An 11,368-nucleotide genomic window follows, 5' to 3' on the forward strand; every position below is an offset into this window, starting at 1 on the left:
GATGGAACCGCTACTGCAACATCCACTGACGTTACCCTTCACGGACCACAAAGCAGTCGTACTCAAGGCGAAACGACAACCACAACTAGACGTTACCTATATTGCCTAATTAAAGACATTCATACCACCCTACCCACGCGTCTCCTTACTCTAACACCACACACCAACTCTACTCACACTACTTCCTTCGACTCTACTTACACACCAACCAACACCCACTGCTGCTTCGCATCCTCAACAGGGTTCCCCCCCACAAGAACATGGCGTAATTTTTTCTCAGGAAGCGAGTGGACTTTTCTGCTTCTTATTTGTCTAGGCTTCACATGACTTATCGCAACAAAAAACACGGCCTCAAACATAAAAAGAGTGCGTGCATAACACGTGCTAAAGTATTTTAAATAAATTTCCTCAAAATATGGACACTTATACGGATTAGATCAGCATTCAATGCAATTTTGAGAGCGCCAAGTGAATTACCGGTTGCCACTGACATCACACGTAAATGACATCGTGTGAGGCCAATCTGCAGCAAATGACATTTCAAATGAATCTCATTTGCTGTATATCAGGTGGGTTCGTTATAAGTTTGGACACGATGGGACTGTGATATCCAGCGTCATGCACAAAGTGCTCGCCCACACAGGGTACCAGTACTTTGCTCACCTGCTTGCCAATATGAATGACCCTGTCCCAAATGCAAGAGTTTGCCACGGAGAGAATTCATTCGCGTTTGCACATGAAATGGGTGTGCATTAAGTGCCACACTTAGAAGAAATTGCTGCAGAGTTCATCAATGGCCCAGTGCATCGTATTTGCTGGCTGATAATGGACTAGCAAGAGATCCCATGCCACAAGTGGTTCCACATACTGAAGTACCAGGCGGTTATGTGCACCAACGAGATAATCGGTCTAATAGACGGGCCATACAATGGAAAGCGACATGATGGAAAATTATTTGCGACAATTGCTTGCCCTAAGTTCCTCACAGTGTGCAGATGTGTGTGTGTGTGTTTTGGGGGTGAACGAGAGAGATGCTAAGAGTAGGCATCACGAGATGTTTAATCCATCAGATATGTCTCTCTAACCCAGGAGTTCATAAATCTATCTTAAACTTAGGCAGCGGGCCGACTTCAAGAAGTCTGCTCCAAGATAGCAGACTGCTTGAACACTCTCAAGACAACCTTCACGTTTCCACGTTTCGTAAACGTTGCAGCCGACTTGCTTACTCAAGTTGCGCAGCAACTTCAGCAATGAGACACCCGACACGGCTGGGATCGCGAATGATCGAAAAGCATCTTTTGTAATACGCAATTTCAAGTCATAAATCAAAGCAGTCACTTGCACAAAAAAGTCTTCACAGTAATCGCTCACAATGTGTTGGTTTAACAAATAGCAATCCGCAATTCAAAACATCATGCGTGTTTTGGACATTAGTGACTACAACCTGGCAACCTGGGTCTCGCAACTTAGTGTTGGCGTTCTTGACACCGTTTCGTTGGTTTCATGTGTGTTTCTCTGTATTGTTGTGCGTGCTGTAACAACAGAGACCAGACTACAAAACTTCAGAGCCTCAAGTTCTGCTTCGCAAGTGTATCTCGTATGGCTCGTGGAATCGCCCCAAAGCGCCCAGCAACCATTTCCACCGGGTAGGAGAGCTCGTGGGGAGCCAAGAGAGCGTCCTTCCTCGAAACACGGGGTCGAACGCTGAGAAAACACCGAGAATACTGCAAAACAATGAAAAGGAACGCGCCCGTCTGGCGAGCCTGGCACTCAAGATCAGCACCCCTCTCCGCGTCCTTTTCGTGACCGGAACGTGGGCCCACTTTTGCAGACCCCGGAGAACTCCGCACTGACGGCCTGGAGACACGGAGCCTGCGCTGTGATTGGCTTGTGTGTTCCCAGTGAAAGGCCCCGGAGGGCCCAATGACAGGGGTCCTGGTTACACGGTGCCCATGCTGTGATTGGTTCATGCGGTTACAGCCAGAGACCCGACAGAAGGACCTGGAACTTTATTTAAGGCCGTCCAGGCCCACTGTTTGGCACTCGACCCGGTATCCTGACCATGTAACCCTACTTGTATATAAACCTTCTTGCTTCTCCTTGTCGCCCTGGCCCCTAAATCCTGGTCCTGCGGTAAGTCCCGAGACCCCGGACCCCGGCTACGACAACTGGATGGCGAGCGGTAGGATCAGCGCAGCGCAGCAGAGTCATATGGTACGGGTGAGTACCTGGCTTTTCTTCTATGAGGTATCGGGTCTTTAACCTAGGTTTTTGCCAGAACCAGTAGCATGTTTTCAACTGCCCAGGGACAAAAGCAAGACTCCTCCAGGAATTTTACTGGCCGGGCTACTTCTGCGACGTGGAGCATTTCGAAAGGTCATGCGATGCATGCCAGCACGTTGGAAAATCATCTGACAATTGGAAGGCACCGCTAAAACTGGTTCCGCTGATCAACGAACCGTTTCGGCGTGTAGTCATTGACATGGTAGGACCGCTTCCCACCACAGCCTGTGGGGAGCGCTTCGGCACCCCTCGCCACGAGCTCTCTCCTCGGGCCCTCTCCGCCGCCGGTCACCCACCGGCCACGCATGGCCTCCAAGATTCCCCCGCGCACACTTTGCTGCCGCGGGACCTGGGGACGTCGGGCCCCGAGAAATGGCGCTGGCGGACACGACGGGCAGAAGCAGCGATGGGGAGGAGCGGGCGGCGGGAAAGAAGAACCGCGCGCGGGGACTCGAACTGATGATGATGATTGTAGGGTTTAACGCGCCGACGCAACGCAGGCGATGAGGCGCGCCGTAGTGGAGGGCTCCGGATTAATTTCGACCACCTGGGGATCTTTAACGTGCGCCGAAATCTCGTACACACGGGCGTTTTTGCTTTTCGCCTCCATCAGAAAAGCGGCCACCGCGGCCGGGAATCGAACCCGCGACCTCGTGCTCAGCAGCGCAACGCCTTAGCCACTGAGCCACCGCGGCGGGTGGGGACTCGAACTCGAGAGAGAGCGTTTTTTGGTGTGTCTGTGTGTGGCCGGACGGGTGACAGCGTGGAAGATGTGAGTAAAGAGTTTCTCATTGTACTCAACCGCAGTGTGCCTCATTTCTGGACGGTCGTAGAGAGCAGGGCCACATCTGGCGCCCAACGTGGGGCCCCGGGAAGGGGCCCACTGCGGTTTGGGCCGACATTCCTTTGTTCCGGAAAGGAAGCGCCATTTTGGGCACTAGGCTTCATGGACCTTTCCACCGTATAGATGCATGTATGGTAAATCTGTTGGATGGCGGAGTTGTGGTTTCTTAGTTTAGTTTTCACGGTAGCTGCGAAAGCCTGAAGTTTTTGCGTTCTTCATTCTGTGTTTGTGTAACGGCTTAGGTGACTACATTACATCGTGGGTATATATATACGTAGCGTCTTGTAGGCTTGTAGGAAGGTATGTAGCGCTTGAGAAGAAGTCGTTCGTGTATTCTGATGCGCGCCTATTGCAGTTTTTTTGTATTTTGATGTGTGTTTGCTTGAGTTTTCGTCATATATTGTCTGGATGCCTCTGTTCCCGTTGTAGATTTCCGAATGTGGTTTGTTTGTCGCGTTGCGTAAGTAGCTAGCGCGGAGTGTTTTGTACCGGTGTGTGTGCAGTTTGGCGTTGTAGACATAGTTCGCTCGCGATGGCCCCGACCACAAGGAGTGAGACGGGACAAAAGGAGAGCCCGCAGGGCTCGGGGGAAGACGCGGCGGCGGACGCCGTTATGCGGGAGGCTGCTGAGCAGTCGCAGCCCGCAGATCTCGCCTCCATGATGAGGCAGATGACCGCGATGTTCGCGGAGATTACCCGAACGCTCGGTTCGGCGCCGGTGGCCCCCGCCGCAGCCCCAGTAGCGTCAGGTTCGCGGCCGCGCCTTAACGTTGAGGTTCGCGTCCCCTGAGGTGACGCGAAATCGGTGTACGAGTTCCTTCAACAACTCGATTCCTACCGAACGGCGCTAGGCGCATCGGAGGAGGATGTGCTGAGGCAAGTCCTGCCCGTAGCACTGGTGGGAACTGCTGCGCGGTGGAGGCGCTGCCAGCCGGCGTTCACATCGATGGCAGATTTTAAGGAGCGCTTCCGCGCTGAATTCCTGCCACCCGATTACGAACACCGTATGAGGGACGAGCTTGCACTTCGCACGCAGCACCCTGAGGAGAGCCTCCTCGAGTACGTGCGGGCGATGCAGGAACTCTACGAACGGGCCGACCCAGCGGCAGCCGACGCGGACAAAGTAGCACGGGTGTGCAGGCAATGCCACCCGCATTTTAGACCGCACTTGCGGGGTCGGAGTTTTTCTAACCTCGAGGCCCTCGCACAGGAAGCGCGCATAGTTCAGGCGGATTTGTTCGCCGAGCTGCGCTACAGGCTGCCGCCGAGGCCCGGAGAATCGCTCGAACCGGGTTGCGCTTGGTCAGGAGCGCCGGTGCCTAGCGCCCATCAGGCCGAAACAATGGCCGTGAGGCAAGAAACTGCAGTAGGGAACTCCGCCACTATCAGGGCGCTAGACCCATACTCCTACGAGCAAAGGCGCCGTTCGGGGCTGGAAGACCGCCGATCGGCCCCTCGGCAAAACGCCGGCTTTCGAGGACAAGGGGAGCGAATGGCGGCCACCCAAACTCCTCTGAAAGAAACAACGCAGGCGTAGGAAGGGGAAACAACGCAGGCGTAGGAAGGGGGCAGCAGGACGAAATGGCCCGTTTGTGCTGGTTTTGCCACAAGCCTGGCCACTTCTCCCGTCAATGCCCCGAGAAAATGCGTAGCACGCAGGGAAACTCGGATCGCCGGCGACGGTGAGGGACGGTGGCTCGTCGTCGCCGGCGGGAAGCGAGAAGAGGGGGCCAGACAGAGGGGGCGCGAGGGAGCCCCCAGGGCACCCCGAAGCTGGCGTCGACGGGCAACTGGCCCCCTCCGCATGCAGGGCACAGGGAGACCCCCCTTCGTCTGCCCCATTCATGCGAGTGCAATTAGTCGGTCAGGAACTTTTTGCACTGGTCGACACGGGCTCGACGGTTTCTCTCATCGGAGACGAAATCTTCGAAGCCTGCCGGAAAAGAAGAATCCGGGTCAGGTCCGCTGGGACACCCTTGAGCTTAGCAGCAGGTTCAGCGAAAGCAGAGGGAGCCGTTAGACTTACGCTCACTTTGGAAGGCAAGAAGCGCAGGCAGCGTTTTGTTTACCTGCCTGGCTTGTCTACCTCGGTCATACTGGGGAGAGACTTCCTTTCAAAGGAGGGCATCGTGCTCGACATGGGGAGGAACGGCTACCAGTTCGGGCCGCTAACCCAGTTCTTTCCTTTCGCGAACACGCCGACGCCCGGTTTACGACCGCAGCCGGCAAGCAATCTCTACTGTGCCGCAGAGGGCCAGAGGGATGCGTCAGGAAAGATGAGTGCCGAGGTCGAGGCAATTGTCGCATCTTTTGCAGGATGCCATGATCAGCGCCGAATGTTGGCGGAAACATTGCTCCCCTTTTCGGACTGCTTTACCGAGAGACCTGGCTTGACAGATGTGCTAGAGCACGAGATAGACACGGGTGATGCTCGGCCATTCCGGTTCAACCCGAGGCCGATAAGTGCCCATAAGAGGAAGCTCCTCGACTGCGCACTAGATGAAATGATCGAGACAGGCGCAGTGAGACCCTCACGAAGCCGCTGGGCATCTCCTGTAGTCTTGGCACTGAAAAAAGACGGTTCAGTACGACTGTGCGTAGACTACAGAAAGCTGAACGCACTGACCGAGAGAGATGCGTACCCTTTTCCGAGCATTCAGTCGGTGATAGATCAGCTGGGCAACGCTCGCTACTTCACTGTGCTGGACGCTAGCAGAGGGTACCTGCAGATTCAAATGTCCGAAGCTGACATCGAAAAGACCACATTCACCTGCCACCGCGGGCTCTTCGAATTTACTCGACTCCCGTTTGGCTTGTCGAACGCTCCTAGTTCGTTCATGCGGCTGATGAACATTGTCTTGGGGGACGCGAGGTACAACTATGCGATGGCCTACCTGGATGATATGGTGATCTATTCTGAGACTTTTGAGGAGCACCTCGTGCACTTGAGTTCCGTCCTGGAACGCATGAGGAAGGCCGGTCTGACGATCAACCCAAGGAAAGTGCAGCTGGCATCATCTAAGGTCGATCTGTTGGGTTTTGTCGTGGTCAATGTACCCTGAGACCGAACGATGAGAAGCTGCAGGCCATCCTTAGTTACCCTCGACCACTAGACGTGAAAAGCCTGCAAAGGTTTTTGGGCATGGTTGCTTTCTACAGGCAGTTCATACCGCACTGTACGGAACTCGCACGGCCTCTTTACAAGCTGTTCGGGAAGAACGTAAGTGGGTCTGGGAAAAGGAACAAGAGGATTCCTTCGTTTCTTTGGCTTGCGCAATAGCGGACACCGCTAGTTTGCGCCTTCCCGACCTGAACAAACCGTTTGTTTTGCAGACAGATGCTAGTGACTACGGTGTGGGAGCTGTTTTGTGGCAGGAACACGAGAGCGAGCTGCGGCCAGTCGCTTTCGCGAGCCGCACGCTCACACCGGCGGAGCGGAATTACTCCGTAACCGAAAGGGAGTGCTCGGCTATCATGTTCGCGTTGTCGAAGTTCGACATGTACCTAGATGGAGCGGTTTTCACCGTGTAGACGGATAACCAGGCACTGACGTGGCTGAAGGGGCTTAAAAACCCCGCAGGCAGGCTCGCGAGGTGGGCGCTGACGTTGCAACGTTACGCGTACACAATCGAGTACCGCCGAGGCTGCACCAACAAGGTAGCTGATGCTTTGTCGCGCGCGCCGCTGGAGGCGGGTGCGCGCGCGGCGAGCAGCCCCGATGGAGGCGGCGGAAGCGCGCGCGCCGAGTTGAGCGGTTTCATCGGCGGCGCGCACCGCCCCGAGAGGGGGAGGAAAGGGCCGGACGGAGGAGTCGAGGCCGGCCGCAAAGAGAAAGGAAAGCGGCATCTCACAGCGGCGATTTCTCGTCCCCCGAGAACAGAGGCAGAAAGGAATCTGTCTTGGGGGGAGGTAGTGAGTAAGGAAGAGCTCATTGAGGCCCAGAAAGCAGACGGTCTGTGCCAGCGGGTGCTGAAAAGGCTCGCGAGCGGCGTAGCTTGCACCGGTAACGCTGAGGGGTTTGACACGTATCTGCTGGGCGATGATGACTTATTACTTCGCTACATTCCCCAACTGGACGACGAAGAGGCGGTTTCATCCCCCTTTCGAGTCGTGGTCCCAAGGAAGCTGCGGAAACGGTTCATGCGGTACTTTCATGACTCAGCGCTGGCAGGACATGGCAGCGGCAGTAAGACTTACGACAAGTTATGCCGTGTCGCGACCTGGCCAGGCATGAGGAGAGACGTAATGAGCTATTCCCGCGCTTGCCCTCTTTGCCAGGTAGCGAAGCCGCGCGCTGGGAAACCTGTGGGTTTCATGAAGCCGGTGGAAAGCAGCTACCCGTGGCAGATTGTAGCGTGTGACGTAATGGGACCCCTCCCAAGATCCGCGCGAGGAAACCAGTTCATTCTGGTTATAACGGACCACTTTTCTAAGTGGGTGGAGTTGTTTCCCCTTAGAAAGCTAGCGTCGGAGCGGATCGTAGAGAAGCTGTTGGAGACATTCACTCGTTTCGGCTTCCCCTCCGACCTGATCACTGACAATGCTTCGTATTTCACAAGCAAAGTCTTCTCAGACTGTTGTCGAGCGCTGCACATCCGGCACAGGAAAACGAGTCCTTATCATGCTCAGAGCAACATCACTGAGAGGGTGAACAGGAACCTGAAGTGCATGCTGGTTGCGACAACCAAGGAGCATAAGGACTGGGACGCGCGTTTGCCTGAGCTGGCTTTCGCGACTAGGACTACCGTAAATAGGTCAACGGGTTTGACACCAGGTTACCTAAACTTCGGTAGAGAGATCGCTTTTCCAATGGAAAATGCACTGCAGTACGCGGCGGCGGGTAACGCCCCTTCTCTGTCGCAGTACGCGGCTAGGCTCCGGGAACACCTTTTGGCAGCGCAACGCACGGCTCGGGAGAATCTCGACGTGGCGCGCATGGAGCAAGCCGAGCAGTATAACAAAGGCCGTCGTCACCTTGTGTACAACATCGGTGACCTAGTGCTAAGGAGAACGCACCCACTCAGCAACGCTGCACGCGGTTTCACTGCAGCGCTCGCACACAAATGGCAAGGGCCATACAGAATTACGGTGCAGACGACTCTGCTCACGTATGAGATGCAGTCGCTTGAAAGCGACGAGCTGGTGGGTCCTGTGCACGTTAGCGATCTCAAGGCCTATCATGTTCGCACTGGCGATAATGAACGGGGGAGTCCCCCTCCGACTGTCAGAAGGATCGGCGATAGGGCTCACATCCATCGCTACGATTTCAGGCCGAGGTAAGAGTTCGCGCCTGCGCGTAACACCTCCGTTCGTTGCAGGAACCGCGGTGGCAGAAAGAATAACACTCGGCGGGGTCCCAACCCCCCGCCGGGTTCAAACCCCAGCAAGCGTCGGCGGGGGCCCCCCGCCGGCAACGGCAACCAGGCCCACCAAGGGGGGGAGCGGCCGCGGACTCCGCCCGGCAGCGTCAGACCTAATGGCCGGGGGGGTGGTCAGGGGTGCCCAGGCCACGGCGGCAGGCCCAGCGTCGTCGGCCCCCCCGGAACGAAGAAGCTGCGGAGCGCGGCCACCTGGACGGTGGTCGCGGACGGCGCGGCAGTATCTTACTGCGCGCGGTCGCGTTGGAGGGACCAGGCCCGGCCCGAGCGCGGGGACGACCCGGAGGGGGTGCCGCCACCGTTCCGCGGCTTGACGCTGGCGGAGCGGGACGACGAGCCGCCGCCGGCGTTCTCCCGAGGACGAGCGGAGGGCGCTGTGTGGCACCTGCGGCACCCTCGTCGTCAGCTGGGACGCCCACCGGATCGGCGCCCTGCACCTGGAGCGGACGGCGAGGAGCCAGAGGGCGGCGCGGGCCGCAGCTGCTGGCGCGGCCGGCCTTCGCTGGTCGGCGCCGTCCGGGCTAACCGCCGGGCTCGAGGAGGCGGCCGTGCGGGTGTTGATGGCCACCCGCCCCGACCTGCTCACGGCCGTCGCACGCGGCCTGGTGTCCGGGGAGCCCTTGGAATGTGCGGCGAGCCAGGGGCTGGCGGGTGGCAGGCCCGCACTCGTCGCCCCACCCATCGGGGCACCGGACCCGGCCCCCAGGAGCCTGCTGGTACACAGCGGGGCGGCCTGGCAGCCGTTTGCGGCCCCTCCGGGGGCGGCCACTGACGCCGGCCCAGGGCACGCGCTCGAGTCGCCCAGCCTGACGCCGGAGGACGCCGACGAGATGGACCTGTCGGAGGAGACCGCCGACCAGCTGCTTCTGGGGACGGCGGGCGAGGCTTGAGGGGGGGAGAGATGTGGGGAGCGCTTCGGCACCCCTCGCCACGAGCTCTCTCCTCGGGCCCTCTCCGCCGCCGGTCACCCACCGGCCACGCATGGCCTCCAAGATTCCCCCGCGCACACTTTGCTGCCGCGGGACCTGGGGACGTCGGGCCCCGAGAGATGGCGCTGGCGGACACGACGGGCAGAAGCAGCGATGGGGAGGAGCGGGCGGCGGGAAAGAAGAACCGCGCGCGGGGACTCGAACTCGAGAGAGAGTGTTTTTTGGTGTGTCTGTGTGTGGCCGGACGGGTGACAGTGTGGAAGATGTGAGTAAAGAGTTTCTCATTGTACTCAACCGCAGTGTGCCTCATTTCTGGACGGCCGTAGAGAGCACGGCCACAAGCCTCAGGGCACAAGTATGTGCTGACAATGCTCCGTCCAGAGACAAAATTTCCTGAGGCTGTTTCCCTTATTAAGGAGCTTAGTTCTACGGAGGTGGTGGACAGTCTTCTGAGCATTTTTTCGCGCGTAGGTTTCCCCGCAGAGCTGCAGAGTGATCAGGGTAGCATTTTTACGCGCACTCTCACTACCACTTTCTTGGAGAAGTGCGGCATAAAGGTCGTACACAGCTCGGTATACCATCCACAGACAAACAGTGTAGAGCGCTAGCATTCAGTGCTGAAGCATGTGCTAAGGGCTTTATGTCATGAGCACTCTACCGACTGGGAGCATTGCCTCCCAGCAGCGACGTTTGCGTTGCGCGCTGTGCCGCATGAGTCTACCGAGTTTAGCTCGGCGGAGCGGGTGCATGGCCGCGAACTGCGGTCGCCACTCCGTATGCTTCGGGACAACTGGACAAGGGAGCAACAGGAGAGAACTGTTGTCGAGTGTGAGCTACAATTGCTCAAAAGAATGAGCATAGCGCGTGAAATGGCACAGGCTTGCATGAGCGCCGCACAGGCAAAATCCAAGCTTTATTACGACCGCCCAGCGTGAAAGCGTTCGTTTAAAAAAATTGACAAGGTCATGTTGCTGCGGCCTTGCAAGACAAACAAGCTTGAAGTTCAGTGGGAGGGTCCAGCCGAGGTTCTGAAGAAACTGTCAGATACCAACTACATGGTACGATTGGGAGCACAAAGAAAGAACGTAAAAATTTATCACGTAAATCTGACCAAGCCATATGTGGACAGGCAAGCAGTGATTTGCCTCTTACTGAATGGGTAGGAAGAGATGCCGGTTGACATCCCTATCTTTGGGGGTGCGAACAACGAGGCCCTCACTAGGAAAGTTGCTTGGGCAGTGATAAAAGACGAGAGCTTAGCACGGGACGAAGTCGCGGATTTGGAGAACCTTATAGAAGAGTTCAAGGATTTGTTTACAGACAGGCCGGGGAAAACACACATCACAACTCCCAACATTGAGCTGACTTCCGACGAGCCCGTCCAAGTGAAACCCTACCGGGTTTCCCCGAGACAAGTTGACCTGATGAGAACGGAAGCAGAGAGGATGCTAAAGTTCGGGGTAATCAAAGCTGGCGACAGCGACTATGCCTCGCCAATGATAATGGTAGAGGCCCCAGGGAAAGAGCCGCGGCCATGCATAGATTACCGGCGACTTAACGCAAAGACGAGGGATCAGCTCTAACTATCCTGAACATCGAAGAAAGGATAGAAACTGTCAGCCGGGCGCACTACATCTCTACCCTCGATCTAATTCGCGGGTACTGGCAGGTGCCTCTGACAGCTCGCGCAAGCTGTTATGCGGCGTTTGTGACCCCTTTCGGGTCCTACCGTCCCCTTGTGCTCAGTTTCGGGCTAAAGTATGCCCCCATTTTGCTTTTTGCAGCTTATGGACAGGGTGTTGTGGGGCATGAGTGATTTCGCATTGCCCTACCTCGATGAGATAGCAGTCTTTTCTAACTCGAGGGTAGAGAACCTAGAGCATCTCAGACAGGTGTTTCAGCGGTCAAGTGAAGCTGGGTTGACGGTGAAAGCC

The 11,368-nt window shown here is 56.7% G+C and overlaps 1 pseudogene; it reads left to right on the top strand.

Moving 5' to 3' along the window:
- The first annotated feature begins 3,502 nt into the window (after positions 1-3,502).
- Positions 3,503-4,664, top strand: LOC144175000 (uncharacterized; annotated as a pseudogene).
- Positions 4,665-11,368: the final 6,704 nt, after the last annotated feature.

Source organism: Haemaphysalis longicornis, unplaced genomic scaffold (assembly GCF_048455015.1).
Source record: "Haemaphysalis longicornis isolate Haplotype H1 unplaced genomic scaffold, Haemaphysalis longicornis Haplotype H1 scaffold_3, whole genome shotgun sequence".
In the NCBI taxonomy this organism is placed as follows: Eukaryota; Metazoa; Arthropoda; class Arachnida; order Ixodida; family Ixodidae; genus Haemaphysalis; species Haemaphysalis longicornis.